Source organism: Protopterus annectens, chromosome 7.part0, assembly GCF_019279795.1.
Source record: "Protopterus annectens isolate FY-2018-M chromosome 7.part0, PAN1.0, whole genome shotgun sequence".
Classification (NCBI taxonomy): Eukaryota; Metazoa; Chordata; order Ceratodontiformes; family Protopteridae; genus Protopterus; species Protopterus annectens.
Genome location: NC_056739.1, coordinates 1,229,469,252 through 1,229,484,358, shown reverse-complemented (window position 1 = coordinate 1,229,484,358; position 15,107 = coordinate 1,229,469,252). Strand labels below are relative to the sequence as shown.

General features: G+C 37.3%; 1 protein-coding gene across 1 annotated transcript in view; it reads left to right on the top strand.

Annotated features, from left to right (window-relative positions):
- The window catches only part of LOC122806987 (semaphorin-3G-like), a 634,544-nt gene that overhangs the window by 326,146 nt on the left and 293,291 nt on the right, over positions 1 to 15,107 (top strand). The gene's annotated exons all lie outside the window — the stretch shown is intronic.

Sequence of the window (15,107 nt, the reverse complement as noted above, 5' to 3'; positions counted from 1 at the left end):
TCTAATATTCTCTTTTTTAGTTCAAGTGGGTACATGAAAGTGATCAGCATTCAGAAGGCTTGGAGGCTATAGATTAGGGCACTATTCAGAGCACATGTTAAATGAGTGAAACAGACATCGATTTAACATGCCATCATTTAAGGCACGTAATGAGTTCTGAGAGTTTTTTCTGGTAGATGGTCACTAGGAAAGTTATTGGTCCCGTAATATTACATTCAGAGCCAAACAAATTAAATATGTTTATTTTATCTCATTTAAGAGTTTCACTGAGCTGATTACAGTTAAGTACTGAGGTTGAAATTTTCTTAATTTCCTATGTAATGTTTGCTAAATAGCAGTGTATTACTTGTCATCCATTAACATGACACATAAGCCATGTATCAATTTCACTGATTTATGCTAAAAGACTTCATGGTCATTTGTTGGCACATTGTTCTCTGTCAGGATCTAAACTGATAGACTAACTAGTGAGCATTTCTCATTCCAGGAGTCCTGCCTGTAGGTTATTGAGCTTCATTATTCTGTTATTTTAATTTCATCAGATGCCATATTTTGTACCATTTTGATTATATCGGGTTTTTCTTTCAGGTTAGATGACATATAAAATGGCATGTCTGTTGTACAGATACATAATGGCTATATTTTGTTGTCAATACAGAATGGATGGTTTATAGGGACATTTATATATACCAACTGCATTTTGTAACATATTCAGAATAGAACACCTTTATGGCCATTATATTCTCTCCTGTTTTGTTTGTCAGTCCTTACTGGATGAACTGCAAGCTATCAATATCTCATTACCACATATAAAGTTCCGAAGAAAATTTTATTGTTCTATTGCTATGATTGTGAAGTAAATTTCATTTTGTGAAAAAATGTACATTTTATAAAACATCTGGTTTTCAGCTGCTACATATCGGTTTCTGTAATTTCTTCTGTCTGTTTTGTTTGCTGAATGTTTTGAAAATAAGGGATAGGATACATAAGGTTTGTGTACACAATGTAAATTTGGAACACACTGTGTAAGTCTGGTCACTGAGAATGTCTTTTGAAAATGATTTCCATTAATTCACATATGAATTTTGTGCTACTGAGTGGGCGATGGGCCATGAACTCTGATGTACCAGTGGTAAATTCTATCTGCTGTAACAAATTGAAATGCAAAACTAGAAACATGTGGCAACACCTGCAGTTCTGTGTCTGGTCTTATTTTGCTTAGACAAGTATGAACTTTTTTAGGTTACTTTACTTTCCCTGCTTGCCAACCATCAAAATTTCCAATGCTGCACATCCATTTGTTCTTCAGTAGCAAGAAGTCCCCAGATCCACTAGGCTGCCCAAGGGAGAGCTTTACATGGGCAGATATGGTGGTTCCTTCTGCTGTCATCAGCATCCCAGCAATGAGAGCTCTTTTTTTCTTGTGACGAATGGCCTAACTTTTTCCTTGATGATGATATGAGCACTTGCATCACTAGAAGGACCACCTGGGCCCCCCTACTCATACGTAAGTACTGCTCTATATCCGCCAACAAGGGTTAACATCTTTGGCTTGGGCAGTCACTCCTACAGCTTCACTGGACCAGCTCACCACTTTCTGACACACCTCTGCCCCCCCAGTAAAGGTTGTGCCAGCATGGGGGAAGTGTGAGCCAGCCATGACCACTGTCCCTCCCCCTGTGGATGAGCATACCCATCCCCACTGCCTACAGCATCAAGTGTTTGCACTGCTAATTGAACTCGGGTCACCTGTGCCATAGTCAGGGCTTTATTCCTCTATGCCACTGACATAAGCTTGTTTAGAGACAGATTAGTGAGGTAGTTTCAATCACTCACTAAGCAGCTTGATTTGTGACAGAATCTGACACTGGTGCTTTTGTGTATGTTATTTTTATACTGTAAGAGATTGAAAGTAATGTTTCCTATCTAATGACAGGAAATACTACACCGAATAGGTATGCACTACCTCAGCATATCACAGTGTGTGTAAACACAAGAGGTAATGAGAGAATGTTTGTAATGTCCACTGCATTATAAAAGCTAATTAAACTCTGCAGTGTATATAGATTAAGCCTTCACCATGTACTCTGTCACTCTTGTTGAGCATAATTTGTTTTTAATAAATATTTTTATAAGAGTATGCTATAAAAAAACTCCAATATTAGTCTGATTAATGAAGCACTGGTTCAATATATAAGGCATTTTATTACATACAAGTCCACTTAGTATGTTATAACTACATTTTAGAAAACTGGTAAAAAAAAAGCTCTTATAAAGATACAGACCTGTTAACAGTCCTTATTTTGGAGGGCCATTCGGCCATTCCTGTTCTTTGGCCTGATTTACCCCCTGTTCATGATATATGCATTTTGGAGGTATGTCCCCATTTTCAGGCTTGATTTACCCTGTCACACAATTTTCTGATTCCCTGTCATCAGACATGATTTTGAAGCTGTCTAGTAGACATAAAATCACACTACGTAACCAACATACTATTGGTACAGGTAATTTAGAGAAAGAGGACACCCATCTTCCAGCTCCCTTTTTCAGAGGCAAAAATAACCTTGTGAGGTAGAATTCATTACAAAAGTGTACAGGATCTTTGGTAATGTGCTTCTATTTTTCCATCATTTTTGTCACTCTGTTTTTTAAATGTGTGTTTCTGAGTAGTCTCCCACATTCCCTCTGGAAGTAGGAAGAGTTGTATGCTATTTGGTATTCCAAAGATTATGCTAATTAGATGTCCAGATTTCTGGCTGGATGTTCCTACTTTTCAAGAGCCTCTGTACTTATTTTCAATGTCTGCAGGTTGATAGGTATATAGGGATTCTAATATACTCACAGAATTTTTAATATGCACCTAATCATCAGTGATAAAATTATGCCCCATAGTACTCTTACTATATGATAATCTGCCTGTGGCTTTTGGTGGCATTGAACAATTGCAAGAATTCACACTATACAACTCTGAGAGGCCTTTGTACTACCTCATGTAGCCAGATGTATACAGCTACTCAGAGCCCACTACAAGCTTCACACATGCACACACACACACACACACACACACACACACACACACACACACACACACACAAGCACACACACACACACACACACACACACACACACACAAACACACACACACACACAACTTCAAATGAATACATAAGCAAAGAATTTTGCAAACTTGTAACTAAACGTCTTAGCTAGTCAGTCAGGTTTCTTGTAGCTACCATGAGTAAAAAAATTCTAAGTTGAAACATAAACCCATATAACAGAACCAAAGACAGCTTGAAAAATAGGAGACCATATTAAATCCATGATATGAATTTCAAACCTTTGTGTTATCCTCATTAACACATTTTTGATGGAGAAGCTACACGTGTATTAGCATTTCTAGGAACTCTTCCATTTTTGCCTTAAGTATTCCATCTTCCTTCAAAAGACACATTGTTATAAGCTCTGTTCCTTCATGGGAAGTCCATGCAATACTCTTACGGTGCTATCTACACTTATGAGTTATAACACCTTCAGAGGTACCATCATTAAATGATATGCTAGAACTGCTTAAATTTAGTGCAACTTTTTCTTCATCCTAAATTTCCCCAACTGCTGGTATATGTGCTCAAAGAAAAACATTTAGCTGTGGGGGAAAAGAAATTCTAGCCTTCTCAATCCAGCAATAACCTGTTCTTGAATTAAATTTTATGATTGCTGAAGATGCTTTTATTGTTATTATTGTTTCTGCAATGGACATTCCTTATGAAAACTTTTGAACCATTTAAGTTGTTTGATTGTTAAAAAATCTCATCTGTTTTTGTTATTGGAATTTCTGTGGATTTAAAGGTTTCTGAGCACTTGCAGAAACTTTGAAGGGCAGGTGGGAAAAAAAATTGAAATGTAGGAAATCTTAATGCATTCAATGTAAAACTCCACAGAAGAAAAGAACATTTGTTGCCAAAGACACTGACAATGAAATCAGAAAAAGCCCTTCATATAAATGTGTGTGAACCAGTAACTTATAGTCTAATGAGAAATCTCTTAAATCATATAACACCAAGTGAAAACACCTGTATGTAGATAGAAGAATTACCAAAAAATCATTTAATCCTAAAAATAGTGAGAAAACATGAAGACTGAAGTTTGGATCTGAAACTATTTTTTTTTTTACTAAATCTGTCACTTGGTATGCCGTTATGACCCAGGAAAGTAGTTATAAATAGTCATTACAACAAATATTGTAGGACAAAGAAGGCTGCCAGCAGATGTTAACCAAACATTTGAAATGCCTTACAGATTGCTTTAGCAGTAGAAGTAAGAAATTAAAAAGGTGCAGAGTTTACACATAAAACAGACTAGAGCAGCTTGTAATCATGTAAATGCCATCTACCCGAGAGTATAAAAGGCCACAAATGTAATACGTGTTGAAAGTGAAACTGTAAAACAGCATACAGATGCTGAGAGTAAATTTGATGCCTCTGATAAAACTGGTCATATGCTTCTACGGGTCTATGACATATTGTCAAATGGCTATTCAGCTAATAGCCATTCATTGAATACCTATTTATCAAAACCACTCTTCTTTGAACAGTGGATTTTAACTAGGGCAAACCAGCGGTTGGCCACCATCTGGAATTTGCCCTTTACCCCATGTAATATCCTCTCAGAGTAGCCATTCAACAAAATGTCATTGACCTGCTTCAACCCAGTGTGTGCACTGGCAGCCATGGGCCATTGTGCCCCCAACCACCTATGTACATGATGATTGCGACCCACTCCACCATCCTTTCTGTGTACTGTACATGGAGATGTCTGATGCACAGTGTGGCCTGATGATGCAATGACCAGCATAATGTGATTTTTAAGACTACTTGCATCACATTTGTTCTGACTGACACTGCACTATCACTTTGTGGTTATCAAAGCCCATAGTTCTGGACTACTCACCACTGCTTCATCTGCACTGACATGCATTGTACCTGTCATTATCCAGAGGTGCGCATGGTATCATTGTGCCTATATCATTGGGGAAGGCCTCTCTGTTTCTTTAGGACCATAATCTGTACCTAGGCATATTCTAGAAAGATTCTGCAGGGTCATACTGAAGTGTTTGTCCAGACAAGTTAGCCAGAGCAGGCTTTGAAATGGAGAAATACACACTCAAAGATGTCACTGGCTTCTGTGTGTGCTGTATTGTCTCTGGAGTTTGGCAATGCTCTGTGGATTCTCTGCAAGCATCACTGGTCAGGGATCTAGTGGGTATCCATCACCCGTAAAACAGTTACAGCATATAAGTGGTGGTAGTATATTTGAACACACTTTGTATAAGTGGTTATATAGTTTTCTTAGAGAGAGACAGTGCCAGCACTTACCAACTTGATGGCCTTATAGAATGTCACCTTACAGGAAGCAGAGATACATATAAGATACATGCCTTGTATATGAATGATGTGAATTACCTAGGTGTTGTGAAGATGCATCAATTGCATCAATTATAATCCTATGTGTCTCACATGCTGCCTGGAAGTTCACAGAATGGTAGCCTTTTCTACCGAGGAGTCACTGTGACTGTGATTCAGGTGGAACCTTCATTATGACATGTATGCAGCCTATGTCACCCACTACCTCAGTGTCATAAATGTAATGCATTGTGGTGGCATCTCCTCTTCTGTGCTAGGAATACAGACACCTCAACCTAATGTAGAAGCATTATTCAGAGAAATTGTTTAAAATGCTTGAGGTAGAAGGGTGAGAAAAAGGTGATAAATCCATTGTTAGTCTTTGAAAGGTCTTCATACCTAGGATGGGAAGTACTGCACATACCTTAGCCACCATATAGACAGGAAGGCCTCATATTCCTGTAGATTCTATATGTGGGCAGTACATTTCAACCAAGCTACATACTGTGCTCTGATCTTCATGGAACAGATCAATAGCCTCTTCTCCAGAAAAGTTATGATCCATTACCTGCTATGGGTAATATTTTCTTTTCCTCCTCTTACATATAGGTGGGAAGTGATACTGTTAATGGCCACTAGTGATGCCATGTAACTGATGCTGTGATATGGAACATTTTGTTAAATGCAATTCCAATATTCTTAGTGTTTTGCTCTTTTATAGGCTGGAGCACATTGTTCTGCAATTTCACAGCTTCCAACTATGAATCATAGCTATGTTCAACTGTTACACATTTGCATATCATTATCACCTTATCTCCCTTCCTGCTTTAATTTACATGTCATTATAGTATCATTTTTCACATATTCTTTCTGGCACACTACTCCGAACTGTACCATAGTGCAACATAACATTGTGAATTGCTACTAGCCTGCATGTACCCTTTTTCTGGGCAGCAGTGCATTTCATAATGCAGTACTTGTCTACAAATACCAGACTATGTTTAGTATTAAGGCAGGGATAGAAAATACATTGTTCATCTGCAAAAATAATTGTTTATTTCCACAGTGGAAAAATAACCCAGTAGATTATTTTTGACAAGAGCCTGAGTAGTTGTAAACTGGGCAATTAGAAAAAGCAGATCCTGGGCGTGTCTGTGCATGTATGGATATATACACATACAATTTATTTTATTTATTTATTCATTTATTTTACATTTGTTTACCGGGCTAGTCTAACTGGATACATGTCCATTTTCAGTAGAGGCCCGGGGAGAAAAGCTCCTAGGTAAATACAGCTAAATTAACAAATTTCTGTGAGTTAAGCATATAAACAAAATCAATACAAAAAATACAAGCAAAAACAGACTGATTTACAGGATAAATTCTAACAATTCAAAGTAAATTGTCAGTATAGAATTAACTCTTAACAGTAGATGCAGTTAATATGGCAGAACCAAAAAACATATTTTTTTTTTTTTTTTTTTTTTTTTTTCTGAAGGAAAAGAAGGGGAAGATCAGAGTTTAGGGTGACTATAGAGCTAGTCAGGTTTGGAACAGTAACATAGCCAGTGAGATTTGAGATATACTTTCAGATTGTTTTGAAAATGGATAGTGAGGGAAGTGTAGAAATGTCATTTGGTAGGAGATTCCAGGCTTTCCCTACTGTATTTGAAAAAAGAGAGTCACCGGCCTTGTTGTTTGTTTTGGTAGAACTAGCTAAGAGTTTATGTGAAGACCTAAGGGAATCTAGGTTCTTGTAGGGAGTGATTAGTGTGGATAGAGCTGGTGTTTTGGATGGTGTGTAAAGGGTTTTGTGAGCTATAGTTAGTTGATTGAATTTGATTAGGTTCTGTAGTTCAAGCCAGCCTAGCTGTTTTAAATTGAGGCAATGATGGGTTCGAAATGGGTTTCCTGTGGCAAATCTGGCGATGTTATTATAGGACCTTTCCAGTTTGCTGAGGTTGTGTTTAGATAGTTTAGTAAAGATGGGTGAGGCATATAGAAGAGGAGATATTAGATGTGTGTGTGCTATTATTGTACGAGCAGAGGGTAGGAGAAAAGATTTAATCTGATACAGGAGCCCAATTTTTATTAACTGATTTTATAGTATTGTTTATATGTATATCAAGTTTAGTTTATTGTCGATGGTGACTCCTAGTAGTTTAGTGGTAGCTTCAGGGGATATAATAGTCTTGTTGATAGAAGTGACTGTGAAATCCAATGGGGGGTATTTGCTGGTGGGAGAGAATAGAAGGAGTTTGGTCTTTTTGGGGTTTAAGAGAAGGCAACTGTGAGTAAACCATTTCTCTACTGTGTTGAAGACTTGTTGGGTAAGGTATAGGAGGTCTGAAGAGGATGAGGCTGAGCATATAAGTGTAGAATCGTCTGCATATTGTATACATGAGGCTTGAGGGATGGCTAGGTGGAGGTCATTGATGAAAATGGAAAGAGTAGAGGTCCAAGGATGGATCCTTGGGGACACCGAGGTTGACTGGTAAGTGGGTAGAGAGGGACTTGTGCCATAGTACTGCCTGCTGTCTATTGTCAAGGTAGGACTGGAACCACTGTATGGAGGATGTGTCAAGTGATAGGGATTTTATTATGGTAATAAGAATTTGGTGATTCACCATGTCAAAGGCTTTAGATAAGTCAATGAATAGGGCAGAAGAGAGTTTGTTTAGACTACGGTGTTTGTTGATAGTATCTGTGAAGGAGAGAAGGGCAGTGGAGGTACTATGTGAAGGTCTAAAACCATGCTGGCAGTTAGCTAGAAGGTTATTTTGTGTTAAGTGTTGAAGCAGTTGTTTGTGGATGCATTTTTCCATGATCTTAGCTAGAGGTGAGAGGAGGGCAATAGGTCGATAATTGGAAAGCTCGGTAGATTGGCCACCTTTGTGGAGGGGATAATATGGGAGATTTTCCATATAGAAGGGATATAGCTTTCAGTAATGGTTCTGTTGATCAGGATTGATATTGGGAGGGCAATGGCTTTAGCAGCTAGTTGCAGAAATTCTGCAGGTAGTTGGTCTGCTGAGGGAGAGCATGGTTTCAATTTCTGAAGGAGGGTAAGCACATATGATGTAGGGACGGGGTGAAGTTGAAAGGAGGGAGAACAGTTTGTTTTTAGTAGGTAAAGTGAAGTTCTGAGGTGAGAGCTGGCTAGCTAGTGTTTGTATAGTGTTAGTGAAGAATGTGTTAAAATCATTAGCTATATTTATTGAAGTTTTGTGTTCAGTATTTTGAGGGCTAGGAGTGGTTGATTTTCCTGGGTGGAGTAGTTGATTGATGCTGGACCAGAACTTTTGTGGTTTGGAGTGATTCACTTGTTGGGATAGTAGGTAGTAGTTTTTTATCTAATATTACAGCTTTTTGGTTTGGTTTCTTAGTTGTTTGAAGGTTTGTTGGTGGATGGGACTTTGAGTCTTTTTCCATATTATCCATTGTTTGTTTCTATCTTTGATTTTTTGTTTGGTTTCTTTAGAGAGCCATGGTGCATGTTTGGTTTTTGTTCTAATTTGTCTGGTTGGGGCATGGTGGTTCAGGATGGTAAGGAAGTTGGTGTTAAAGTAAGTAACGGCTTCATCTAAGGATAAAGTTTGTAGTGGTGACCAGTTACATGCTTTTAGTTCCATCTGGAATAGTTCAGAGTTAAAGTTCTTTTTGGATCTGATGCTTATTGTGGATGTGGGAGAGGGACAGCTAGTTTTATGTCTGATTATACAAATACTTAGATATGTAAATATATAGTTATTTTGTCCTAATCATGGTTACTGATAAAGTGTTATGATTAAAGACAAGTATCTGAATTGCAGACATTTTTATCACCATCCTACCAACATTGTTAAACATGACATCACTCTGTCAACATCCTTGGTTCAGAAAACCACATCCCCCAGAAAATCCACAAATTAAAACTAAAATAAAAATGATTCACACACACTGTACATATAAACCAGCTAAATCAACACAGATCATCTAACAAAACCTCTGGAAACAAAATTTAATATAATTAAAATAATAAACAAACACAACACAACTAGATAATGAGAAAACTGCATTACCTGCACACTGGACCTGAAGCAAACAAGCCACACTAAATATATCCAGAAAACCTAAAACATGGCTGAATGACAAGCCAGGAAATATATTAACCTGCCTCTGTCTATTCTGATATAAAAAAGCCTCAACATATCTAAAATCAAAAAAGAGATTAAAACGTATTTCAGACCTAAATTTGAATGCTACCCATAAGACAGTATGTTCATAAAAACCTATGTAACCTGCTTATGATCAGTTCAGTAGACAACCTATTCAATTAATGTACCCAGATGAAATGACTGCAAAACAGTTATCAGAACTAAAAAAAAAATAATAATAAGTAAAAATATTATATGGGGACCTGGTTTGTGTAACACATGCAATATCTTATACCGGAGGATTAGGAAAATCATTTCAAGAATGCTCAGTGCAAGATCATATATAACTAAGAGAGAGAGAAAACAAAAAAAAATAATTTTTAACAAAGGTTGCTGCAAAAAAATAGAAGGAAATACAGATTATATGAAATGTGACTAATACTGGATATTTTGATGAAGTAGTAGACAGCTGGCTGGTACTCATTGACTATGCATGTTAATATTTTGTAGTAAATGACAGATAATAATGAAAGAGGGCTCTTTCATTCTACATAACTGGGAACATCTTGTTTGCTCTGCAGTTTAACATTTAAACCACAAAATGAGATTTCTGAAGTAATGACTAAGATTTTACAAAATTATTAATCACCTCACGCTTTTGATGAAAGATAATCAATTCAGGATATTCAGAAGGGCTCATCATGAAAAAAAATCCCAGGAAGTATACATCTGATGGTAGAATACTGAAGTTTTTATGAAAACCTGAATAGCCTACTGAAAAATCTGGATGTGGAATGAGTGTGTACAAACAAAAGCTGTTAGGTTTGTAAGTAGATTCAAAGGAAATTGTAGAAGAGGCACATTCAAAGCATACTAATCTGTATTAAGAGAAAGAAATACATGCCAGTCCATGTCATACTCCTGAAAACACTGCAGGTGTTTCGGAAAGGGACCTAATATTTTGTGCTGCTATGAATCGAAAGGTGCCTGCAGATGCAAAAAGAAATGGCCATAGTTTATACTACAGTCAATGGGGAAGCACAACAGTCAAAGCAGAAACAAATAAGGAAATGTATGCACAACACTAAGAAAGCTATGATGATTCAGAAAGTAACATGGCTGCTCTTCTGGGAGTAAGCAGTATATACAAACAATTCCAGAACTGGATTTGCTTATTACTAAAATTATACACTAAACCTTTGTAGTTAGAGTTTATTACAGTGCAGTAATGATTTCAGGAAATAATTAAAACAAGCTCTTAAATCAATGTTCCCCAAAGAATGCAAACAATTTTAAAAATGCCGGAGTGAGACAACTGTGTTGACTGCAATGCTCAAAGGTTCACATTGAGGGTGCCCTTGCTATGTCTAAACCCTAGCCAAAATCATTTATGTTGGATATGAAAATTGAAATATGCCACTGTTGTTTGGCAGTGGTAGGACTGCCACCTCTTTTGCTTTCTTTCTCTTAAGAGGTTCCATATCACCATATTCTTCTTACAGCCACCAAAAGACCTGAGCTTGGATACACTATCAATCAAAGTGTTAAAAAACAGTTTGTGACTGACTCCAAGTTCTGCAGATGAGCATACAAAATGTGTTGAGCTTTAGTCCTAGAATGGACACTTGCTTTAGGTGATTGCAGTATAAATGTAGTCATCTTTGTTAGTACTTGCACAACCTGGCTTGAAAATTGAAAGGACTAACAACATATTATCTTACTGCCTTTTGGGGTGAGCCTTATACTGAGAAAGTGAGTTGCCCAGACATGGATTAATTAAAATTTTACAAGACACAATGAAGCTATACTGATTGTTGTATTTATTGATCATACTTCCAATGGCTGTATTTCGAAGCTTGTTAACTCAAGAATGACTTTCAGGTCACTGGCTGCCAATGACTACTGCTAATTCTTAGTAATTGACTTCTACATGGCTCTAGGTGAAGTGGGCTAGTCTCCTATACAGGCACTGAGAATGAAACCAAAAATGTTCATCTTTACTCCTTGCGTTTTATTTGTAAAAAAGTTTTCAGCTGTTTTTATATTAAGCCTCATCAGAATAAGAAAACTTTAAGGGCAAATGAAGATTGTTTTAAACAAGCACGAGAATCCATTAAGAAAAATATAGCAAAGTGGAATTTTGCAAATGTTCCCAGTAAGATGGATTGTTATCAGATTTAAGGGGCACAGAAGCAGCAGAAAGCTGAAAAACAAAAATGGCAATCGTTTCCTTTTAAAATATGTGCATGTAGCCAAACGAAATTTTGATGATAAATATATAAAATGGAAAATCATAAAGAAATATGACCATTGTAATGATGACAGTGCTATAAAAATAATAGGACGGTATCATCTGAAATATATGAAATATTGAAATATATGAAAAATACTTACTACCTTCCCTGCTACTCTAGTCTGACTTCTGCCCTCCTTAGCTCTTCTACCTCCTCCTATTCTTATGCTGTACTTAACATCCCCACTGCATTGAAACGTGCAGACATATTACATTCATGTGTAATTTAAATAAATGCCATTTATTACTTCCATTTTTCCATGATTGCAATTTTATCTTAATTGTTGCTTTATTTTTTTCATTCAATGTAATACTATTGCTCAAAATTTCTTTGTTATATGTATGAATATTTTTCTTAGCATGTAATGATTGTGGAACTTTTCTCCCCAGGCCTCCACTGAAAATGGGCTCTTTCTAGGCCCAGTGGACTTTCCCGGTTAACACATGCAATAAATGTTGTTCCTTTGGCTTTTCCAGGTTAGGGTTTGCCACAGCGGAACTCCGGTCCGCTAATGATTGGCAGTAGATTTTCACGGTGCCGAGGTGGCAGCTCGATGCCTAACCTTCAGTGAAGGCACACCCATTCACGCATGTCTTTCGAACACCACTCGACTGCAGAGAGGACATGCAGACTCCACGCAGAAGGTGCTCCAGCTGAGAATCGAACGGGAGAACCTCTTGCTGTGAGGCGACAACGCTACCGCTGCACCACCGCGGCTGTCCTAACACATGCAATAAATAAATAAATAAATAAATTCATGCAGTTAGTTATGCCACAAGCTTTCAAAGAAGGTCTAGTGAGACTGCCTCTGAACAGCACTGTGGGACTCATGAAATCCAAAGCATTATTCTAGAAAATATGGTTTCCAGAAAAGGACTCCAAGACAGAGAGGAAGTTAAGTGACTTGTGAATGTTCCATTTCAGATATTGGAGCTGCTAAAATTGGTCTGGTCAGATGTCAGCATGGAGATTTGATATTCAGATTCATGACACAGTACTCTGACTGGTTTTAAGTGATGATGTTTCAGTGACAGAATCTATTAGTTTAACATTGTATAACACATTTGCCAAGTACCAGATAAAATAAATGCCCACCATTTAATATTTCAGGTTTGAACATGTTTGAAAAAACATGAGAATGCACCACAGAAAAGTAGCACTACTATAGCGTCTAGTAAATGGCACAGTGGAAAAGTTTATGACCAACAGCAGAAAAATGTGAAAATTGTCAGCGTAAAAGTATGTCATGGAAGAAACTCATTTTCTTGATGCTAAAGGGATGCAGAACTGTATTACAATATTTCACAGGGTGGGCCTCAAACTAGCCAGTTATTAAGGTATCCATAATAGAACATGAATCCCTCAGTGGTACAGAGAAAGGTAGTTCCAGACAATAGTCTTAGAATATGCCATAGTTAACAGAAAAATAACATGAAAGTATATTATAAAATCAAGAAACAGATGAAGGAATGCAGTTTTAATGCAGAATACACATTATCACTGAAGCAGGATATTAAAGGGGGCTATTTTTATAGTTAACTTTTCTGAGTCATGTGTAAAAGATAAAAGTGTCCAAGGTTATCATTTCAAATAATACACCCATTCTGATGAGATATTGTTTATTTCTGAAGCACTTTGGTAGAAATCCAAAAATTGCAAATGTGACACAAAATCATGTGTGATGTTATGACATAGTGCCATCTGTGCCAGGGAGAGTAGGGCAGTACATATGTACCTATGCCAGCATAGTTAGCTGGAGTTTTGTAAAGAATTTTAAGTTATTTGATTAGCACTCCAATTTTTACAGATGTTTGAGTTAAAAAATATATTTATAAAGTTACTTGTGGCAAAAATGCATCAACAGTAAGTCCTGCTGGGCAGAAAGAAAGTATGCATGTATATTAGGTTGTATTGTTGTAACTGATCAAATGCGTATGTTTATCAGAGAACCCTGGAAGGGTGGAAAGTTTGAAATTGTGTTATAGCAATGCTGCCACAGATTTAGCAAAGCTCTGTGTGCACATTGTACCAGAGTCAGGTATCCAGAAGTGATATCATCCTGTAACCAGCATCTGGTTTCTTTTGAACTCTCATAGCAGCAGTTTGGAACCTGACAGGAAAGATTTCTGACAGGATATATATCTCACACATCCACATAGAGAAAGCTTTTACTGAGGTAAGACACTCAGCACACATCCGCTTGCCTTGCTTTAGTAAGTAGTCAGGGAACAGTAATTCTTTAGTTAGTCAGGGACATTTAGTGAGAATATTTTAGTATTTTCTCTGCATCTGTAAGAAACTATCCAACTGTATTATTTTTTATATCTCTGTGGTAGAAACTCTGTTGTTTATTGTATTCAGTGTTTTCCTGTTTTCTGTTTTATTTATCATTAAATATTTTAATGCCTTTCATTGTGGCTGGTCCTTTAGAGAATACCTTCAAAATCTTGTTAGTACTTATGCTTGTTTGTTGTGATACTGTGGCCGCTCCTGAAAGCATTGCTGCTTTGGTCACACCCTATCATTTGTATCAGTATTAATTTTACACAGTATAATTGGGTACCCTTTGTAAGAGCCTTAAGGTAACTGACTGGTGGCAGTGTGAATACATCAGAGTCTGGGCAGAAAGGGGCATAGCTAGTAAATCTGTGCCAGCTTTTCCCAGGTCTGTATGAGTGAGTGAAACTCAAATATGCAAGTGTGTGTGTCAGCTACTGAGAACAGGGATCCAGAGCTCCACAGTGGTCAGTGTGGAGTTTTGTGTGGGTCTAGTGAGAGAGGGGGAGAGAGAGAGAGAGAGAGAGAGAGAGAGAGACAGTGTCCAGCCCCAGGTCTGGAGCATACTTTCTGTGTGCTCTTAAGGGAAATCGTGCTTGGTGCAGGGAGTTGCATTTGAAAATACTGTGTGAATCCATCTTTGCTGTTAGTGACAATCCCTCACCAAAGTCAGTGGTGAGGATTGTGTGTCCTTGATTGCTGGCCCAGATTAGGGACCCAACACATCATGTTCGTGACCCTACACTTCAGGCAGTCTTATTGAAAAAAAAAGTACTGTTAGAATGTCTAATAAGGTAGTTAAAAACTACACTACATAAGAGGATGCATATGATGTTATATCATGAGTGATGCAAACCTAGAATGGTTATTTTGATCTAGAAAATGTCAAGTAGTAAACATCAGAAACAATTAACTTTGAGCCACTGATAATGTATAAAACCCAGTGAGAAAAAAAAATCACAACAGCATAAACAAATAGTGAAGGAAAAATGTATTCAGTA